This window comes from Cetorhinus maximus, chromosome 17, assembly GCF_964194155.1.
Source record: "Cetorhinus maximus chromosome 17, sCetMax3.hap1.1, whole genome shotgun sequence".
In the NCBI taxonomy this organism is placed as follows: domain Eukaryota; kingdom Metazoa; phylum Chordata; class Chondrichthyes; order Lamniformes; family Cetorhinidae; genus Cetorhinus; species Cetorhinus maximus.
Genome location: NC_135895.1, coordinates 2,621,399 through 2,644,623, shown reverse-complemented (window position 1 = coordinate 2,644,623; position 23,225 = coordinate 2,621,399). Strand labels below are relative to the sequence as shown.

The following is a 23,225-nucleotide window of genomic DNA, read 5'->3' as shown; positions in this document are numbered from 1 at the left end:
GAGCTTCACAGCCAATGAGGCACTTTAGAAGTGAAGTCACTTTTGAAATGCAGGAAATGTGACAGTCAATTGGTACACAGCAAGATCCCATATACACCAATGTGGATAATCTCTTTTAATAATGTTGATTGAGCCAGGACACTGGGGAAATCTCCTCCACTCTTCTTCCAATAGTGACCGTCAGATCTTCTATCTCCAACTGAGGCACCAGCACAGCCTCGGTTTAACTCCTCATCTGAACCCTTGAACCCATGACCTCCCATGTCAGAGGGGAGATTTGCTCCCACTGAACAATGGCGGAGAGGCACGGAGAAAGGGATTTGAAGCAAAGGCAGTGAAATGGGGTTGAGGCACAGATCAACCATGAACTAATTACCTGCTGGAACAGGCTTGAGGGGCTGAATGGCCTCAGTCTGTGCTTTAAGATCCTTGGGACAGCTACAGTATTCCTGAATAAATCTGCACATTCCCAGAATTTCTGCTTTTCCAGCTTATTAAAGAGCCCTGTCCTATCGCAATCCCACCCTCTGGACCGTGGGGAATTATTCAGTTTTCCCAGTAACAGGATCCGAGATCAATGCCAGTTACAGCAAGTCAAAAGTTTCAGAAACTCACCTGCAACTGGACAACTGACCAATCGGATTCAATTCTCCAACAGGGATTTATTACACATCAAACATTTCTCAAACATCAGGAGTGGGGAATGTTTTCCACGGTGATGATAATGTTCCAGGATGGAAAGCTGTGAGTGTATCAATCAATCAGAGCCTTATTTCCATTTTCAAACTCACTCTGTTCAACTCTGAGCCTCGTTCTGTCTTCCTATTGATCTGTGTTTAAGTGAGAATTGGTTTTCAGCTTTTAATCTTTAAACGAACCCTCCCTCTCACACATGCTGAGGAAGCAGGAACGTTCTCCGGGCTAATTGAGAAATGGATTCCCGTCTTTCTCATTTCATGTTGTCCGGGGTTTATATTGTGGAACACGTTCCAACCTGGGCTGGTGTTCACGGACCCCACTGAGGGTCGGGTCTGGTTATTGTTCAGAGTTCGAACAAGAATTCAACAACAACAACTTAAATTGATGTAGCACCATTAACAAAATACCTCAGGACAGTTCACTGAAGCATTATAAACCAAGTAGGACACTGAGCCATATAGTCGGACAGGTGAACAAAAGCTTGGCCAAAGAGGCTGCCTTGAAGGAGCTTCTTAAAGGAAGAGAGAGAGCTGGAGAGGTGGAGACAAAACCAGAATATGGTAGAAATACAACCAGTGAAACGTCCAATGAAACTGGTTCGTTCACTCAGCATTGACCGAGGCACCGGAAATGTCAATTCTACAACCGGCCTAGTCAACCCTGCAAACTCCTCAGCTCATCTGCGCAAAGACACTTTGTGCTTTGTCGATGGCCGACAGGCTTTGGGTGTCACTGGGGGGGTTACTCGCTTCAGAGTGGGGGAGTTGAGAGAGGTGGGGGGGAGGTGGGGCTGGGTGTTGTCAGCGTACATGTGAAAACTAACGCCGGGTTTTAGGATGATGTCACCGAGGGGCAGCAGGTCGATGAGAAATAGGAGGGGCCAAGGATAGATCCTAGGGGGACACCAGAGGGAATGGGAGGGGGAAGAGGAACCATTACAGGTGATTCTCTGGTTACGATGAGATAGATAAGATCGGAACCAGGCGAGAGCCATTACCCCCAGCTGGACGACAGTGGAGAGGGGGTTGGAGGGGGATGGTGTGGACGACCATGTCAAAGGCTGCAGACAGGTCGAGAAGGATGAGGAGGGAAAGTTTACCCCTGTCAGAGTCACACAGGATGTCATTTGTGAGCTTGTGCAGTAGCCGTGGTTACACACTAACCCCTTTCACCAACTGAGGGAGTCCCTGAACATGTTACAGACAATGAGGCACTTCTGAAACATTGGACCTGTTGTAATGGAGGAGACGTGGCAGCCAAGTTGAGCACAGCAAGATCCCACAAAGCGGAATGAGTTAAATGATCAGGATGCCTGTTGCATTACATAACAACATAAGGATTCGGAGCAGGAGTAGTCCATTTGCCTCCCTCGAGCTTCCTCTGCCATTCAATAAGATCATGGCTGATCTGACGTAGACTTAACTCCACTATCCTGTCTGCCTCCCCTCCCCTCAACTAACCTTTGACTCCCTGGTAGATCAAAAATCTGTCTAACTCAGCCTTGAATATATTCACTGACCCGGCTTCCACTGCTCTCTGGGGAAGAGAATTCCAAAGACTAACAACCCTCAGAGAGAAAAAAACTGCTTCTCATCTCTGTCTTAAATTATTATTGCTGGTTTAGGGATGAACTTTGACCAGCTCACCGGGAGAAATCCCTGAACCTACCGCAAACCTTTCATTTTCAAAATAACCTAATTCCCCTTTTGAAAGTTATTATTGAATCTGCTTCCACCGCCCTTTCAGGCAACGCCTTCCAGATCACAACAACTCGCTGTGTAAAAATAAATTCTCCTCATCTCCCCCTCTGGTTCTTTCACCGATTCTCTTCAATCTGTGTCCCTCTGGTTACCGACCCTCCTGTTACTGGAAACAGTTTCTCCTTATTTACTCTATCCAAGCTCCTCATGATTTTGAACACCTCTATTAAATCTCCCCTAAACCTTCTCTGCTCTAAGGAGAACAATCCCAGTTTCTCCAGTCTCCCCACATTAACTGAAGTCCCTCATCCCTGGTCCCACTGGAGTAAATCTCCTCCGCACCCTCTCCAAGGCCTCGACATCCTTCCTAAAGTGTGGAGCCCGGAATTGGACACAATCCTCCCGCTGGGGTCTAACCAGGTTTCCCCGTTCCAGGCCTGTGATTGGAGGGTTTCAATCCAGAAAGCTATTTAATTCCACACACTTGTTTTATAAAGTGATGCTTAAAGATCAAAATCCTTGCCCTCATCGTGGAATTTAAACAGATCATTCAAATAATCAGAAAGAGTTTTCATTTCTCTAGCAGCTGTCACATCCTCAGGATGGTGAGTGACTTGGAGGGGAACTTGCAGCTGGTGGTGTTCCCGTGTGTCTGCTGCCCCCGTCCTTCTAGGTGGTAGAGGTGGTGGGTTTGGGAGGTGCTGTCGAAGGGGAGGTTGGCACATTGCTGCAGTGCACCCTGTAGATGGTACACACTGCAGTCACAGTGCGCTGCTGGGAGAGCCAGTGAATGTTTAACCTGCTGGATGGGGTGATGATCACACGGGCTGCTTTGTCCTGGGGAAGAAATGTAATCATCTTGCGAACAGGAGTAAACTTACTCCCTTAGAGCTGGGACCACTTTGTGAGCTTTGACTGGTGACTGATCCTGTCAAACATTCCCTAACCTCACTCAAGATTCCCCACAGTCATTAATTTGACTTCCGAGAGAATCAGATTCCCGGCTTCCTGTCTGAGTGTTTATCCTCCAGCTACATTTTGACAAAGAGAATCCATTAACGGAGATAAACGGTGAAGGTGGAAAGCCGAACCTCTGTTGTGTGGTGATTTGCTGAATCTTATCCTGGAGCTGACTGTGAGCAGATCTCTCTCAGTGAGGCAGGGCAGCGCTTCCTGATATAAAATACATCCAGCTTGTGATCACCACACAAATATGGCAGACCGCACTCTGTCAACACATCACTGGGAAATCTTTAAACTGGACGGGGAGACTGGTCCTTCTCACTGTTTCAGACTCTGTCAATATGGACAACAAGCGGTTGTATAGCTCCAAATCCCCCAGACCAGTTGGACAAACTGCATCACCCAGTGTCACGATGATGTGACTTGATTGTGAGTGATATTAATCTGTAATCTCACCGGCTACAAAACAAATACTGAACTGTTTGACAAGGACTTTTTAAAGGTAAGAAAAGACACTGACAAAAGACAGTTGCCACAGCTCACCTGACATCTAATATATTGCAGTTGACCAGCTTCTGGAAAGTTCCACTGTGGATTGTAATTCGGAGATGCCAAGACTTCCTTCTTTGGAATTTCACACCTGAGGATGTCAAGAACCATTTCAAAAGGATTGACTGAAATATTTTGGACATAACATTTACACTTCTATAGGCCTATCTCTCCAGCGGAGACAGAACGTCTGCTAAAACAATGGTTATATGGGGATATATGATCTTTTTAAATTATTCGTTCATGAGATGTGGGCATCGCTGGCTGGGCCAGCATTTATTGCCCATCCCTGGTTGCCCTTGAGAAGGTGGTGGTGAGCTGCCTTCTTGAACCGCTGCAGTCCATGTGGTGTAGGTACACCCACAGTGCTGTTAGGGAGGGAGTTCCAAGTCAGGATAGTGAGTGACTTGGAGGGGAACTTCCAGGTAGTGATGTTCCCTTGTGTCTGCTGTCCTTGTCCTTCTAGGTGGTAGAGGTCATGGTTTTGGAAGATGCTGTCAAAGGAGCCTTGGTGTGTCCCTGCAGTGCATCTTGTAGATGGTACACACTGCTGCTACTGTGCGTCAGTGGTGGAGGAAGTGAATGTTTGTGGATGTGGTGCCAATCAAGCGGCTGCTTTGTCCTGGACAGTGTCAAGCTTCATGAGTGTTATTGGAGCTGCACTCATCCAGGCAAGTGGGGAATATTCCATCACACTCCTGACTTGTGCCTTGTAGATGGTGGAAATACTTTGGGGAGTCAGGAGGTGAGTTACTCGTCACAGGATTCCTAGCCTCTGACCTGCTCTTGTAGCCACAGTATTTATATGGCTAGTCCAGTTCTGTTTCTGGTAACCCCCAGGATGTTGACAATGGGGGCTTCAGTGATGGTCATGTTTAGATTCTTTCTTTTTGTAGATGGTCATTGTCTGACACTTGTGCAGTGCGAATGTTACTTGCCACTTGTCAATCCAAGCCTGGGTATTGTCCAGGTTTTGCTGCATTTGGACATGGACTGCTTCAGTATCTGAGGAGTCGCGAATGGTGCTGAACATTATGCAATCATCAGTGAACATCCCCACTTCTGACCTTATGATGGAAGGAAGGTCATTGATGAAGCAGCTGAAGATGGTTGGGCCGAGGACACAACCCTGAGGAACTCCTGCAGTGATGTCCTAGAGCTGATATGACTGACCTCCAACAACCACAACCATTTCCCTTTGTGCTAGGTATGACTCCAACCAGCTGAGAGATTTCCCACAATTCCCATTGATTCCAGTTTTGCTAGGGCTCCTTGATGCCACACTCGGTCAAATGCTGCCTTGATGTCAAGGGCAGTCACTCTCACCTCACCTCGGGAGTTCAGCTATTTTGTTCATGTTTGAACCAAGGCTGTAATGAGGTCAGGAGCTGAGTGACCCTGGTGGAACCCAAACTGGGCATCAGTGAGCAGGTTATTGCTAAGCAAGTGCCACTTGATAGCACTGTTGATGACCCCTTCACTGATGATTGAGAGTAATCTGATGGGGCAGTAATTGGTCGGGTTGGATTTGTCCTGCTTTTTGTGTACAGGACATACCTGGGCAATTTCCCACATAGCCGGGTAGATGCCAGTGTTGTAGCTGTACTGGAACAGCTTGGCTAGGGGCGCGGCAAGTTCTGGAGCACAAGCCTTCAGTACTATTGTCGGAATATTGTCAGGGCTCATAGCCTTTGCAGTATCCAGTGCCTCCAGACTTTTCTTGATATCACGTGGAGTGAATCGAATGGGCTGAAGACTGGCACCTGTGATGCTGGGGACCCCCTGAGGAAGCTGAGATGGATCATCCACTCGGCACTTCTGGCTGAAGATTGTTGCAAATGCTTCAGCCTTATCTTTTGCACTGATGTGCTGGTCTCCCCTACCATTGAGGATGGGAATATTTGTGGAGCCTCCTCCTCCAGTGAGTTGTTGAATTGTCCACCACCATTCATGACTGGATGTGGCAGGACTGCAGAGCTTAGATCTGATCCGTTGTGGGATCGCTTAACTCTGTCTATCACTTGCTGCTTATGCTGTTTGTGTTATAGCTTCACCAGGTTGACACCTCATTTTTAGGTATGCCTGGTGCTGCTCCTGGCATGCCCTCCTGCACTCTTTATCCAGGGTTGATCCCCTAGATTGATGGTGATGGTAGAGTGGGGGATGTGCCGGGCCATGAGGTTACAGATTGTGTTTGAGTACAATTCTGCTGCGGCTGATGGCCCACAGCACCTCATGGATGCCCAGTCTTGAGTTGCTAGATCTGTTAGCTATCTCATTTAGCACGGTCATAGTGCCACACAACACAGGTAATCTGGAAAAGGTGCCAATGGTGCAATAAGAAGCTCCCTTCTCTCCTCTCCCAAAATACGATGTTCTCTCTTACAACTTTAAAATCCAGCACAGAGATTGTGAATTTTCCATCGAATGGCATCTCAAGTGTAAAATTAATTTACTTCTGGAAGAGATGGATTATGGATTAAAAAGAAACTGTCTTCAGCAATTGCAGTTACATGGGCTTCAACTCAACTCCTGGAACCTAAAGGAACTCGGGAAAATCTCTCCCACGGCCACAGTGACCAGCTGAGGGCTCAGAAACAGTGAACCTTCAAGTCTTTATCTTTCAGCATTGAACTTTAATTTGACTAAAGAAGTAACTGCCGACTGCATAACTTGTAAGCGTTGCATGCTCGTGTGTGTATGTGTGTGTGTATGTGTGTGTGGGTGTGTGTAATAAGTATGTGTGTGTATGAGTGTGTGTGTGTGTGTATGGGTGTGTGTGTGTGTGTGTATGAGTGTGTGTGTGTGTGTATGTAATAAGTATGTGTGTGTATGTGTTTGGGTGTGTGTGTGTGTGTAAGTGTGTGTGTGTGTGTGTGTGTGTATGTGTGTGTGTGTGTCTGTGTGTGTGTATGTGTGTGTGTGTGTATATGTGTGTGTGTATATGAGTGTGTGTGTATGTGTGTGTGTGTGTGTGTGTCTGTGTGTGTGTATGTGTGTGTGTGTATATATGATTGAGTGTGTGTGTGTGTGTGTATATGAGTGTGTGTGTGTGTGTTTGGGTGTGTATGTGTGTGTATGTGTGTGTATTTGTGTGTGTGTGTCTGTGTATTTGTGTGTGTGTGTCTGTGTGTGTGTGTGTGTGCCTGTGTGTGTGTGTGTATATGTGTATGTGTGTGTGTGTGTATGTGTGTGTGTGTGTGTGTGTGTCTGTGTGTGTATGTGTATATATGTGTGTGTGTATGTGTGTGTATGTGTGGGTCATGGAAGTTCGAGAAGTGCAGGTTTACCCTTTTTAAATATTTTGCTATCTTTACCTGGGTGGGTTAAAAACCTCAGCCTCAGTCAAGGCTGTTTCTTTGCAATCAGTGCGTGAATGGTTAAACACAGATATTGAGTAAAAGGCCTTCATCCTCTCTGAATTCACAAAGAAACCCTGTTACAGTCTGACTTAGGGTGCATGATAGGGGAGTCATTCCTACCCCTCCACAAGTGGCTGTAACCCCCGGAGACGAATCTCACTACAGAACCTCCCTGACAAACTGACTGGAATTTGGGGAGTGGTCACAGCCTCACTGAACTTGTCCAAACTGTCACTTCATCTGAATCACTCCTGATCTACAAAATACAATGTTAAACATAATCTCAGAAATGACCTGCTGTGGTGTCTGACCCTGAGCTCACCTTCAAAATCCACATCTGCCCCAATATTGAGCTGGTTCAAATGCCAGGAGAATGGTTACTCCAGAGACTCGAGATGATAATCCAGGCTGACATACCCACTGCAGGACTGAGAGAGTGCTGCACTGTCAGAGGGTCAGTACTGAGGGAGTGCTGCACTGTCAGAGGGTCAGTACTGAGGGAGTGCTGCACTGTCAGAGGGTCAGTACTGAGGGAGTGCTGCACTGTCAGAGGGTCAGTACTGAGGGAGTGCTGCACTGTCAGAGGGTCAGTACTGAGGGAGTGCTGCACTGTCAGAGGGTCAGTACTGAGGGAGTGCTGCACTGTCAGAGGGTCAGTACTGAGGGAGTGCTGCACTGTCAGACGGTCAGTACTGAGGGAGTGCTGCACTGTCAGAGGGTCAGTACTGAGGGAGTGCTGCACTGTCAGACGGTCAGTACTGAGGGAGTGCTGCACTGTCAGGGGGTCAGTACTGAGGGAGTGCTGCACTGTCAGAGGGTCAGTACTGAGGGAGTGCTGCACTGTCAGAGGGTCAGTACTGAGGGAGTGTTGCACTGTCAGAGGGTCAGTACTGAGGGAGTGTTGCACTGTCAGAGGGTCAGTACTGAGGGAGTGCTGCACTGTCAGAGGGTCAGTACTGAGGGAGTGCTGCACTGTCAGAGGGTCAGTACTGAGGGAGTGCTGCACTGTCAGAGGGTCAGTACTGAGGGAGTTCTGCACTGTCAGACGGTCAGTACTGAGGGAGTGCTACACTGTCAGAGGGTCAGTACTGAGGGAGTGCTGCACTGTCAGAGGGTCAGTACTGAGGGAGTGCTGCACTGTCAGAGGGTCAGTACTGAGGGAGTGCGGCACTGTCAGAGGACCAGTACTGAGGGAGTGCTGCACTGTCAGAGGGTCAGTACTGAGGGAGTGCTACACTGTCAGAGGGTCAGTACTGAGGGAGTGCTGCACTGTCAGAGGGTCAGTACTGAGGGAGTGCGGCACTGTCAGAGGACCAGTACTGAGGGAGTGCTGCACTGTCAGGGGGTCAGTACTGAGGGAGTGCTGCATTGTCGAGGGCCAGTACTGAAGGAGCGCTGCACTGTCAGAGGGTCAGTACTGAGGGAGTGCTGCACTGTCAGAGGGTCAGTACTGAGGGAGTGCTGCACTGTCAGAGAGTCAATATTGAGGGAGTGCTGCACTGTCAGAGGGTCAGTACTGAGGGAGTGCTACACTGTCAGAGGGTCAGTACTGAGGGAGTGCTGCACTGTCAGAGGGTCAGTACTGAGGGAGTGTGGCACTGTCAGAGGACCAGTACTGAGGGAGTGCTGCACTGTCAGGGGGTCAGTACTGAGGGAGTGCTGCATTGTCGAGGGCCAGTACTGAAGGAGCGCTGCACTGTCAGAGGGTCAGTACTGAGGGAGTGCTGCACTGTCAGAGGGTCAGTACTGAGGGAGTCCTGCACTGTCAGAGAGTCAATATTGAGGGAGTGCTGCACTGTCAGAGGGTCAGTACTGAGGGAGTGCTACACTGTCAGAGGGTCAGTACTGAGGGAAGCTCCACTGTCCGAGGGTCAATACTGAGAGAGTGCTGCACTGTCCGAGGGTCAATACTGAGGGAGCGCTGCTCTATAGGAGGGGCATTACCGAGCGACTGACACTGTTGGAGAGGCTGTATTGAGGGAGTGCTGCACTGTCCGTGTGGTGACTTTCAGATGAGATTTTAAAGCAAGTCCCTATCTGTCCTTTCAGGTGAATGTAAATTATCCCCCAGTCACTATTGGAGTAAGAGCATTGGAATTGCTCCTGGTTTCCCTTCAATATTTATCCCTCAACCAACATCACTAACACTGGTGATCTTACCATGACCACATTGCTGTTTGTGGGAGCTTGCTGTGTACAAATTAGCTGCACCAATTCCTACACCACAGTGACTACACTTTAAAAAGCCCCTTCATTGGCTGTGAAACATTTTCCTGAAGTGGTGACAGGCGTTACAGAAATGTAATTCTTGCTTTTTTAGCAGAAGATGTTCATTCTTTCTCCAGAATCTCCCAGTTGTGATTCCAGCCTCAGAATCCTGAGCAATTCCAGGAATTGAACGATTGTAGAAACACAATTGGAAGCTTCAATGAAAGGTTTAAAGAAATCCTCAGACAGTGCAGTGCTGATCTGAAGGTCAGACTGAGTCGGCATTCTACACACAGTTTATTAATTATTTATACCTGGTCCTGATGTCGCCTGTTTAAATTTTAATCAAGTGGAATTGTTTCCACTTGAATCTCCAGTCATTTCATTTTTCTGATTCTTGGTCTGATTGTTTAGTCATTTACAGAGTCAGGGTATTTCTGACTAACCCAGCTCTCAGGACTGACAGAACATCCCCAAACCCCCCTCACTCAATCCCTTCATTTCTCTCTGGTTCCCACCCCACTTTGCTTCTTTTATCCTGTCGTTGTGATTGGATCTGATCACATTGTTGTTCACTTTGAACAGACTTGGTCAAAGAGTCCGGACAGGATGACAAACTCCACATTTCCAAAATGCAAGTCTCATCACATTGGGGTCGTGACCCTCCCAGTAATTAGTGGCCGTGTCCTATTGAAGAATGAAAAGAGCAGCAAGAATCTTTCCCTCCCGGCCCAGTGGACAGAAACATCAATATAAGGTCATCAGCTTTCCAATCTGACTCTGACAGCAGCTCCCTGCTGACTAACCCACTGCTACTGATGGCCGTGTACTTCACTCCCAACAACACACACACGTCAAGAAGATTTTCTTCCAGTCCCCTCACACGTGGACCTCGGTCAGCAAACAATTCACAAACTCCACATCTTCCTTTCCCCACTCTCCTCCTACCCCCCTCCACAGCCCATCCCCATTTCTCCCTCTCATTCACATTCCCAGTTTGGGGAACGTATCAGAAACTGAACCTCAGCTATTAACTCATCACGAACCAACCAATGTAATGAAAACACCCAGCGAAACAGTACCGAGGGAGTGCTGCACTGTCAGAGGGTCAGTACTGAGGGAGTGCTGCACTGTCAGAGGGTCAGTACTGAGGGAGTGCTGCACTGTCAGAGGGTCAGTACTGAGGGAGTGCTGCACTGTCAGAAGATCAGTACTGAGGGAGTGCTGCACTGTCAGAGGATCAGTACTGAGGGAGTGCTGCACTGTCAGAAGATCAGTACTGAGGGAGTGCTGCACTGTCAGAGGATCAGTACTGAGGGAGTGCTGCACTGTCAGAAGATCAGTACTGAGGGAGTGCTGCACTGTCAGAGGGTCAGTACTGAGGGAGTGCTGCACTGTCAAAGGGTCAGTACTGAGAGAGTGCTGCACTGTCAGAGGGTCGGTACTGAGAGAGTGCTGCACTGTCAGAGAGTCAGTACTGAGATAGTGCTGCACTGTCAGAGGGTCTGTACTGAGGGAGTGCTGCACTGTCAGAGGGTCAGTACTGAGGGAGTGCTGCACTGTCAGAGGGTCAGTGCTGATGGAGTGCTGCACTGTCGGACGGTCAGTACTGATGGAGTGCTGCACTGTCATAGGGTCAGCCCTGAGGGTGTGCTGCACAGTTGGATGGTCAGTACTGAGGGAGTGCTTCACCTGTTTGAGGTGCCATCTTTAGACACTGGATGCCGCAAAGGCTATGGGCCCTGGCAATATTCCGGCAATAGTACTGAAGATTTGTGCTCCAGAACTTGCTGCGCCTCTAGCCAAGCTGCTCCAGTACAGCTACAACACTGGCATCTACCTGTCAATGTGGAAAATTACCCAGGTATGTCCTGTGCACAAAAAGCAGGACAAATCCAATCAGCCTGTTAGTCAACTGGAGTCAATGGGAATCAGGGGGAAAAATCTCCGCTGGTTGGAGTCATACCTAGTATAAAGGAAGATGGTTGTGGTTGTCGGAGGTCAGTCATCTCAGTCAGGACATCACTGCAGGAGCTCCTCAGGGTAGTGTCCTCGGCCCAACCATCTTCAGCTGCTTCATCAATGACCTTCCTTCCATCATAAGGTCAGAAGTGGGGATGTTCGCTGATGACTGCACAACGTTCAGCACCATTCCCGACTCCTCAGATACTGAAGCAGCCCATGTCCAAATGCAGCAAGACCTGGTCAATATTCTGTGGCAAGTAACATTCGCGCCACACAAGTGCCAGGCAATGACCATCTACAACGAGAGAATCTAACCATCTCCCCTTGACATTCAATGACATTATCATCACTGATCCCCAATATCAACATCCTTGGGTTTACCATTGACCAGAAACTGAACTGGACTAGCCATATAAATACTGTGGCTACAAGAGCAGGTCAGAGGCTGGGAATCCTGTGATGAGTAACTCACCTCCTGACTTTCCAAAGCCTGTCCACCATCTACAAGGCACAAGTCTGGAGTGTGATGGAATAGTCTGCAGTTGCCTGGATGAGGGCAGCTCCCACAACACTCAAGAAGCTTGACACCATCCAGGACAAAGCAGCTCCGCTTGATTGACACCACATCCACAATCATTCACTCCCTCCACCACCGACGCACAGTAGCAGCAGTGTGTAACATCTACAAGATGCACTGCAGGAATTCACCAACACTCCTTACACAGCACCTTCCAAACCCATGGATCACTACCATCTAGAAGGATAAGGGCAGCAGATACATGGGAACACCACCACCTGGAAGTTTCTCTCCAAGCCACTCACCATCCTGACTTGGAAATCTATCGCTGTTCCTTCACTGTCACTAGGTCAAAATTCTGGAACTCCCTCCCTAACAGCACTGTGGGTGTACCTACACCACAGGGACTGCAGCGGTTCAAGAAGGCAGCTCACCACCACCTTCTCAAGGGCAATTAGGGCTGGGCAATAAACAGTGGCCTAGCCAGAAATTCCCTCAGCCCATGAGTGAATAAATGGAAAAAGAACTTTGCTAAATCAGATTATCTGGTTTTATCAGCTTTTTATATAACTATTTGCGGGATCACAGAATTGTTACAGTGTAGAAGGAGGCCATTCGGCCCATTGTGTCTGCGTCGGCTCTCTGAGCATTTTAACTTAGTGCTGATCTCCTGCCTTTTCCCTGTAACCCTGCACATTGTTTCTATTTAAATAATCATCTAATGCCCTATTGAATGCCTCAATTGAATCTGCCTCCACCACACTTCCAGGCAGCGCATTCCAAACCCTAACTACTCGCTGTGTGAAAAAGGTTTTTCTCACCTCGCATTTGCTTCTTTTGCAAAACACTTTAAAACTGTGCCCTCTGGTTCTCGATCTGTTTACAAAGTGGAACAGTTTGTCCCTGTCTACTCTGTCCAGACTCCTCATGATTCTATCAAATCTCCTCTTAGCCTTCTCCTTTCCAAGGAAAACAGTCACAACTTCTCCAATCTATCCTCATAACTGAAGTGTCTCATCCCTGGAACCATTCTCATTAATCTCTTCTGCACTATCTCCAATGCATTCACATCCTTCCTATAGTGTGGTGCCCAGAACTGTGCACAATACTCCAGCTAAAACGCTAACCAGTGTCTTATATAAATTCAGCATAACCTCCCTGCTCTTGTACTCTATGCCCCTATTAATGAAGCCTAGAATACTGTAAGCTTTGGAAACAACTCTCTCTACCTGTCCTGTAGACTTATGTGACTTTAATGACTTATGTACATATACACCCAGGTCTCTCTACTCCTGCACACCCTTTAGAATAGTATCCTTTATTTTATACTGTTTCTCCATGTTCTTTGTACCAAAATGCATCACCTCACACTTCCCCACATTGAACTTCATCTGCCACCTATCTGCCCACTCCACCAATGTGTCAATGTCCTTTTGAAGTTCTACACTGTCCTCCTCACAGTTTACAATTCTCCCAAGTTTTGTGTCGTCCACAAACTTTGAAATTGTCCCTTGCACACCAAGATTTAAATCATTTATATTTATATATATCAGGAAAAGCAAGGGTTCCAATCCTGACCCCTGGGGAACTCCACTACAAACTTTCTTCCAGCCTGAAAAATACCCATTAAGCATTACTCTCTGTTTTATCTCAGCCAATTAACCATTACTCTCTGTTTTATCTCAGCCAATTAACCATTACTCTCTGTTTTATCTCAGCCAATTAACCATTACTCTCTGTTTCCTATCCCTCAGCCAATTTTGTATCCACGTTGCTACTGTCCCTTTTATTCCATGAGCTATAACTTCACAAGTCTGTTGTGTGGCACTGTATCGAACACATTTTTGGAAGTCCAAATATACCACATCAACGGCCTTGCCCTCATCAACCATCTCTGTTACCTCTTCAAAAAACTCCAGCAAGTTAGTTAGACACGATTTTCCTTTAACAAATCCATGCTGGCTCTTCCGAATCAATCCACATTTTTCCATGTGACTATTAATCCTAGTCCGAATAATTGTTTCTAGAAGTTTCCCCACCACTGAGGTTAAACTGACTGGTCTGTAACTGCAGGGTGGATCTTTACAATCTTTTTTGAACAAGGGCGTAATGTTCACAATTCTCCAGTCCTCCAGCACCTCCCCCACCGAATCCAGGGAACATTGAAAGATTATTGCCAGTGCCTCTGCAATTTCCACTCTCACTTCCTTCAATATTCTTGGATGCATCTCATCCAGTCCCAGTGCCTTATCAACTTTAATAACCGACAGCTGATCCAACACCTCCTTATCAATTTTAAACCCTTCTAGTGACTGAGTTTCCTCCTCTGTCACCATGGCCTGGACAGTATCTGCCTCGTAGGTAAAGACAGATGCAAAGAATTCATTTAACACCTCAGCCAAGCCTCTTGCCTCTATGTGTAAATCCTCTTTTTGGTCCTTAATCGGCCCTATTCCTCCTTTTATCACCCTTTTACTGTTGACGTGCTTATAGAATACTTTGGGATTTCCTTTTATGTTAGCTTCTCGTATTTGTATTTTCACATCCCTTCCTTAAGCCAGTCTCCATTATCGCCACAACATCATGATCCCAATCGGCAACCTGTGCCGAGAACTCCCAACTTTATTTACTATACTCTGTGCATTCACATACATGCAGTGTAAGCCTGGCTTCATTACTTGCTCCCTTCCTCTGACTCTATCTATTCATTTACTATTCTCTATTTTAGTGCTATCTGCCTCTCCCAGCATTCTGTGCCCCCTGGTATGACTTTCTAATATTCTCCCCTGGTTCTCACACCCCGGCTGAATTAGTCTAAACACAAAATGTAATCCCTTCCTACACACCAAGCGGGTGAACGGCCTCTCCCCAGTGTGACTGCGTCGATGTATCTCCAGTTGGGATGGGTAATTGAATCCCTTCCCACAGTCCCCGCATTTCTACCGTTTCTCCACAGCCTCTGTGCTCTTAAATCTTTCCAGGTTGGACAATCAGTTGAAGCCTCGTTCACACGTAGAACATATAGAACACGTGTACAGCGACTCTCTGCTGGGAATGGTTCCATTTTCGTTTTTAGGCTGTGTAACTCCACAGTCAGTGCTCTGGAACACTCTCACTCGGGCGTGTGTGTGTCTCAGTGCTTTCTCCAGTTGTTTGAAATCTTTTCCCACAGTCAGGAATCTTGCTCTGCAGAACTCAGTTGCCATTTTACAACATTAATTACACTTCAAAAATACTTAATTGACTGTCAAGCCCTTTGGATCGACCCAGAAATGCAATTTATTTCTTGCAGCAGTTACCAGAAACACCCACATCTCTGAAGTTTATTTTAAAATCAGGTGTTCTCTCAATTTCCTCTCCCGAATTCTTAAAGTGATCTCATCCCCACACCTCAGTCCTCAGCCAGTCGCAGAACACCCCTGTGTGTGGTCTGAGCCAACACCACATGGTGTCTGAGAGCCAGCTCAGACAATGGCACATGATGTCATAGTCATAGAGTTATACAGCATAGAAACAGGCCCTTCAGCCCATCATGTCCATGCCGGCCATCAAGCCCCTATCTATTCTAATCCCATTTTCCAGCACTTGGCCCATAGCCCTGTATGCTATGGTGTTTCAAGGGCTCATCTAAATACTTCTTAAATGTTGTGAGGGTTCCTGCCTCTACCGCCCCCTCAGGCAGTGTGTTCCAGACTCCAACCACACACTGGGTGAAAACATTTTTCCACAAATCCCCTCTAAACCTCCTGCCCCTTACCTTAAATTGATGCCCCCTGGTTACTGATGCCTCCGCTAAACTGAAAAGTTTCTTCCTATCTACCCTATCGCCCCTCATAATTTTGTAGACCTCTATCAACCCTCCCTCAGCCTTCTCTGCTCTAAGGAAACCAACCCCAGCCTATCCAGTCTCTCTTCATAACTTAAATGTTTCATCCTAGCCAACATCCTGGTGAATCTCCTCTGCAGCCTCTCCAGTGCAATCACATCCTTCCTATAGTGTGGCGACCAGAACTGCACACAGTACTACAACTGTGGCCTAACTAGCATTTTATACAGCTCCAACATAACCCTCCTGCTCTTATATTCTATGCCTTGGCCAATAACGGCAAGTATCCTATATCCTTCTTAACCACCTTATCTACCTGTGCTGCTGCCTTCAGGGATCTATGGACATGTACACCAAGGTCCCTCTGATCCTCAGTAATTCCTAGGGTCCTACCATTTATTGTGTATTCCCTTGCTGTATTAGTCCTCCCAAAATCCATCACCTCACACTTCTCAGGATTAAATTCCATTTGCCACTGCTCTGCCCATCTTACCAGCCCGTCTATATCGTCCTGTAATCTAAGGCTTTCCTCCTCACTATTTATGACACCACCAATTTTCGTCTCATCTGCTAACATACTAATCATACCTCCTATATTCACGTCTAAATCATTAATGTACACTACAAACAGTAAGGGTCCCAGCACCGATCCCTGTGGTACACCACTCGTCACAGGCTTCCAATCACAAAAACAACCTTCGACCATCACCCTCTGCCTCCTGCCACATTGCCAATTTTGGACCAAATTTTCCAAATTGGATTCCATGGGCTCTTATCTTCTTGATAATTCTCCCATGTGGGACCTTGTCAAAAGCCTTATTAAAGTCCATGTAGACTACATCTACCGCACTACCCTCATCGACACAACTAGTCACCTCCTCGAAAAATTCAATCAAATTTGTTAGACATGATCTCTCCCTGACAAAGCCATGCTGACTATCCCTGATTAATCCCTGCCTCTCCAAGTGGAGATTAATCCTGTCCCTCAGAATATTTTCCAATAGTTTCCCTACCACTGATGTTAGACTCACTGGCCTGTAATTACCTGGTTTATCTCTGCTACCCTTCTTGAATAATGGTACCACATTTGCTGTCCTCCAGTCGTCTGGCACCTCTCCTGTGGCCAGAGAGGATTTGAAAATTAATGTCAGAGCCCCTGCGATCTCCTCCCTTGCTTCACTAGGCAGCCTAGGATACATCTCATCTGGGCCTGGGGATTTATCCACTTTTAAACCCTCTAAAACCACTAATACCTCCTTCCTTTCAATGCTAATTTGTTCAAGTATATCACAGTCCCCCTCCCTGATTTCTACACCTACATCGTCCTTCCCCATACTGAACACAGATGAAAAGTAATCATTTAAAACCTCACCTACATCCTCAGGCTCCACGGACAGATTGTCACTTTGGTACCTAATGGGCCCTATTCTTTCCCTGGTTATCCTCCTGCTCTTAGTATATTTATAAAATGCCTTGGGATTTTCCTTTATCTTGCCCGCCAGTGTTTTTCATGCCCCTCTTTGCTCTCCTAATTACTTTTTTACATACCTCCCTACACTTTCTATTCTCCTCTAGGGCTTCCGCTGTTTTCAGCCCCCTGTATTTGCTTAAGCCTCCCTTTTTTTCCTTATCCAATCCTCTATGTCCCTTGATATCCAGGATTCCCTGGACTTGTTGGTCGTACTCTTCACCTTTACAGGAACATGTTGGCCCTGAACTCTCACTATTTCCTTTCTGAATGACTCCCACTGGTCTGATGTAGACTTTCCTACAAGTAGCTGTTCCCAGTCCACTTTGGCCAGATCCTGTTTTATCATATTGAAATCGGCCTTCCCTCAATTGAGGACCTTTATTTCCGGTCCATCTTTGTCCTTTTCCATAACTACCTTAAATCTTACAGAGTTTGGCCACAGCATCTGCCATTGATGCCTGAGAGCAGGCTCAGCCAATAGCAGACAACGTTTGAGAGCTGGCTCAGCCAATGGCAGATGATATCTGAAAGCAGGCTCAGCCAATAGCAGATGGTGTCTGAGGGCAGGCTCAGCCAATAGCAGACAACATTTGAGAGCAGGCTCAGCCAATAGCAGATGGTGTCTGAGAACAGGTTCAGCCAATAGCAGACAACGTCTGAGAGCAGGCTCAGCCAATGGCAGATGGTGTCTGAGAGCAGGCTCAGCCAATGGCAGATGGCGTCTGAGAGCAGGCTTAGCCAATAGCAGATGATGTCTGAGAACAGGTTCAGCCTATAGCAGATGGGGATGTTCTACCTGTAAATGATGGGGTGTCACAGTATCACAGAATCTTTACAGTACAGAAGGAGGCCATTCGGCCCATCGAGTCTGCACTAATTCTCTGAAAGAGCATTCCACCTAGTCCCACTCCCCCTGCCTTATCCCCGTAACCTTACACATTCTCTCTTTTCAGGTAGCAATCCAATTCTCTTTTGAATACCTCGATCGAACCTGCCTCCACCACCCTCTCAGGAAGTTCATTCCAGGTTCCAACCACTCTCTGGGTGAAAACATTTTTCTCACGTCACTTTTACTCCTTTTGCTGATCATTTTGAGTCTGTGCTCTCTAGTTCTTGATGTTATCTTGAATGGGAACAATTTCTCACTATTTACCCTGACCATACCCTTCAGGATCTTGAATATCTCAATCAAGTCTCCCCTCAGCCTTCTTTTCTCCAAGGAAAACAGTCACAACCTCTCCAACAAAAACAGAAAATGCTGGGAAAACTCAGCAGGTCTGGCAGCATCTGTGGAGAGAGAAACAGTTAACATTTCGAGTCCGTATGACTCTTCTTCAGTTTTTCCTGCATTTTCTGCTTTTGTTTCAGATTTCCAGCTTCCGCAGTAGTTTGCTTTTAACCCAACCTCTCCAATCTATCTTCATAGATACAATTCTTCATTACGGGAATCATCTCCTCTGTACTCTCTCCAATGCCTTCACAAGCTTCCTCAAGTATGGGCCCAGAACTGGGCGCAGTTCTCCAGGTGAGGCCCAACTAGTGTCTTATACAAGTTCAACATGACCTTCTTACTCTTGTACTAAATGCCCCTATTAATAAAGCCTAAGACACTAAATGCTTTATTAACTACTCTCTCAACATGCCCTGCCATCTTCAATGCCCTATGTACATATGCACTGAGGTCCCTCTGTTCCTGCACCTCCTATAGAGACTCTCCCTTTATTTTACACAGTCTCACCATACCTTTCCTGCCAAGACAAATCACCTCACACTTCTCTGCACTGAACTTAATTATCCCGCACTTGTCTAAGTGACTATTGATTTTATTCCGTACTATAATTTACAGAATGTTCCCTACCACTGAAGTCAAACTGACTGGTCTGTAGATGCCGGCTTTATCCTTGCACCCCTTTTTTGAACAAGGGTGTAACATTCACAATTCTCCAGTCCTCTGGCACCTCCCCTGTGTCTAAGGGAGACTGGAAGATTATCACTAGTGTTTCTGCAATTTCTACTCTCACTTCCCTCAGTTCCCTTGGATGCATCTCATCCAATCCTGGCGCCTTATCTATTTTAAATAGAGATAGCCTTTATAACACCTCCTTCCTCTCAATGGTAATCTATTCTCGTGTACCAGTTACCGCCTCTCTCACCTCAGCCTGGGTAGCAAGTTCTTCTTTTGGAAAGACAGATGCAAAGTACTCGTCCAACGACTCTGCTATTTCTCCAGTCCCCACATGCAAGTTCCCTTTTTGTCCCTACTCTCCCCTACTCTTTCTTTTACCACCCTTTTATTATTTACATGCTTGTGGAAGACCTTGGGATGCCCTATTACGTTCTCTGCCAGCCTCTTTTCATGTTCTCTCCTTGCTTTTCTTATTAGTTTCTTCACTTCCCCTCTGGGAGTGAACAGTCTGGGTCCAGTCCAGTTTGATGCAGGTGCTAATTTTCAGTCTTGCCTTGTTGAGGACTCTCTGTTTAGCTGTGATTCTCATGCCAGTGACATCCTTATCATCTTCCTGATTGGAGTCTGTCCCACTAATTATTCAGCAAGTACCCAGAGGAATAGAAGGAGCTCACAATCTGCCAACACTCCTATTATCCCCATGCATGTATAATTAGAGTTGACACCTTTGCTGAAGCAGCTGAGATTTTCTCCAGTGAGATGTCTGATTTTTAGCCGTTGCCCTGAAGTAAAGACTTTATTTAATTTTTGATTGTTCTGCATTTCACTGGGTTTCTGTGTTTCACACAGAATGGTTTAAGGGGAGTTTGTCTGCTGTACACAGTGTGTGTTAACTGAGCTCCAATCTAGTGAGGTCACTGTTGCTGAATTGAGTTTGTTAATTAAAGATTTACCTCACTGCTACAAGGAATTAATTGTGTAAAAACTAGAATGAATTATTTTCTTTTCCTTAGCACCATTCACAACCTCCGGAGGTCTCAAAGTGCTTTACAGCTGGATAAGTAATTTGGAATTGTCGTCACTGTTGTGATGTAGGAATCCAATTTACACACAGCAAGATCCCACAAACAGCAATGTGATAATGAGCAGATAATCTGTTATGGTGAAGTTGTAAGGGTGGCTGAGTTGCTGCTACTGTTAGAGTTGATCTGCCGACACTCCTTGGGTGGAAACATTAAGTTTATTCACAATATACTCAGCAGCTACTACACGCGTGCTTTCAAATCCAACTCTATCTCTCCACTTGCTGCTCGAGGTAGCCCACGCTTCTCTCCTACTGGTTATTATAGATCATGTGATCTCTCTTAACAAGTATTATTCTTAAAGGTACATGACACACTAAATAAAACCATCATTACTACAGTGAAGATGATTGAAAAATAAATATTGAGCAAGACACCAAGGATAACTCTAAAATAAAAGCAAAATATTGTGCATGCTAGAAACATGAAATTAAAAAAAGAAAATGCTGGAAAAATTCAGTAGGTCTGGCAGTATCTGTGGAGAGAGAAACAGTTAACGTTTCGAGTCTGAATGAAGTTCCATAGAAGAGTCACATTGGACTCCAAACATTAACTCTGTGCAAATTTGGGATCACGAAGACTGGAGAATGTTATCAGGCAAAGTACCAGAATATTTATCTTTAATGAGAATCAAAGAATATCTCAAATGAAATAAAATAAACTTTAAATCCTGTTAAATAAAATTCCAGAGAGGAAACTCAACAGCTTCATTCAATTCAAGTAACGAGCTTAATTCAGATTCACTGAGGTTTAAGTTGACTAAAATATACAATAATGTCTTTAGGGTCAGAATCTGCCATCCTGAGCATTTTATAGATCACACTGAAATCCATAAACTACAATTATCCCCTCATCGAATTCCTGTAATTATTTCATCCTGATCATTATTCCTGGTAGAAACTATTTAATGTTTAATGATGGTGACCTATTCATTGGCTGTCCTACTCCTGAATCAGCAAATGGAAATCAGGCTCCTATTAAGGCTGATTATTTACAAAGTATTTCCAATATAGAATCAGGCCATTCGGCCCAACTGGTCCATACTGGCCTTTCTGCTCCACACGAACCCCCTCCCACCCCTCTTCATCTCCTCCTATCAGCATATCCTCGTATTCCCTGTTCAGTCTCAGCCAGTATTCCTGCAGATTGATTTCCAAAGCTGATATTTTATTTGTGTTTTTCTGCAGTGATCAATAACAGAAAGCCAGGGGCAGCAATAAAGATCTCCCCACACTGATCGTTGCGACAGCTGCTCGATCACTGCCAGTTAAACACAGTCTGTTTCAGCATTTATATTCCCCTCGCCTGAACTCATCATCCTGAACTGGATATGACACAAAGAACGATGAGTGGGAGAACGAGGGAGAATAACTGGTTTATTTAATGATTGGAGGGCAGCAAGCAATCAATCACAGAATCACACAGCACAGAACGAGGCCATTCAGCCCATCGTGCCTGTGCCAGCTCTTTGAAAGAGCTGCATTAAAAATGTTCCCAATTTCAATACGTTCCCAATTTCCCCTCTGCTTCTTTCACTGATTCTCTTCAATCTGTGTCCCTCTGGTTACCGACCCTCCTGCCACTGGAAACAGTTTCTCCTTATTTACTCGATCCAAACTCCTCGGTTTTGAACATCTCTATTACACTGAATTGAACAGAATGTTCCAGATGGACTCTAACCAGTGATTTATAAAGGGTTTAACATAACTTCCTCACTTTTGAAAAGAGAGAGAGTGAGCGATCTTCCAGCTAAAATGCAGTCTGTACGTGGCAATTAACGAGGAGCTCCCCTCGTGAATTAAATCACTGTCAGAATCTGCAACGACTGAGATTGGGCTACAATCACTCACTGATCTTCATCGATTTCTACTTCCCTCCAAGTCCCGGCTCATTTCCCTTGTATTGAATTAAAGATAAACTACATCCTCCGACATGGAACTCCGTCACCCTAATTAACCCAAATTAAAGTTTCAATCGTTGCATCTGTCTGTGGATTCAATGCTGTAAAAACCTAGTTAGTTTAAAATGATGAGAAATGCAGATTATCTTTCAGTATTCAGCCCGCATTCTCCAAAACTGACCATGTGTGAGGGGATCGATACAGCTCTCAATGTCTCAACAATGTCCCACTAAATGGGCCCTCCCAGCAACTTGCTGCTGCATTAAGGAGAGTAAATCTCCTGTGAAACAGAAAAGCACTTTGCTCACAGGGGGTCAAGGAGATTGTTTCTTCAGAAAGATGCCCATTGAACAGAGACATCTCAACAAACATTCACTCACTATCAGCCTTGAAGTTGGGCAGTGGGTAGCACACTGACCCCTGAGTCAGAAGGTTGTGGGTTCAAGTCCCACCCCAGAGCCTTAAGCACAAAGTCCAGGCTGACACTCCCAGTGCAATAGTGAGAGAGTGCTGCACTGTCGGAGGGTCAGTACTGAGGGAGTGCTGCACTGTCTGAGGGTCAGTACTGAGGGAGTGCTGCACTGTCAGAGGGTCAGTACTGAGGGGGTGCTGCACTGTCAGAGGGTCAGTACTGAGGGGGTGCTGCACTGTCAGAGGGTTGGTACTGAGGGGATGCTGCACTGTCAGAGGGTCAGTACTGAGGGGGTGCTGCACTGTCAGAGGGTCGGTACTGAGGGGGTGCTGCACTGTCAGAGGGTCAGTACTGAGGGGGTGCTGCACTGTCAGAGGGTCGGTACTGAGGGGGTGCTGCACTGTCAGAGGGTCAGTACTGAGGGAGTGCTGCACTGTCAGAGGGTCAGTACTGAGGGAGTGCTGCACTGTCAGAGGGTCAGTACTGAGGGAGTGCTGCACTGTCAGAGGGTCAGTACTGAGGGAGTGCTGCACTGTCAGAGGGTCAGTACTGAGGGAGTGCTGCACTGTCGGAGGATCAGTACTGAGGGAGTGCTGCACTGTCGGAGGATCAGTACTGAGGGAGTGCTGCACTGTCGGAGGATCAGTACTGAGGGGGAGCTGTGC

At 46.4% G+C, this 23,225-nt stretch overlaps 1 long non-coding RNA gene across 1 annotated transcript in view; it reads right to left on the bottom strand.

The window, feature by feature from the left end:
• Positions 1-23,225, bottom strand: part of LOC144692125 (uncharacterized) — an 86,961-nt gene that overhangs the window by 51,288 nt on the left and 12,448 nt on the right. Inside the window, exon 2 of the long non-coding RNA XR_013579272.1 lies at positions 3,906-4,002. This is a non-coding gene — a long non-coding RNA (uncharacterized LOC144692125). The remainder of the gene's footprint in view (positions 1-3,905; positions 4,003-23,225) is intronic.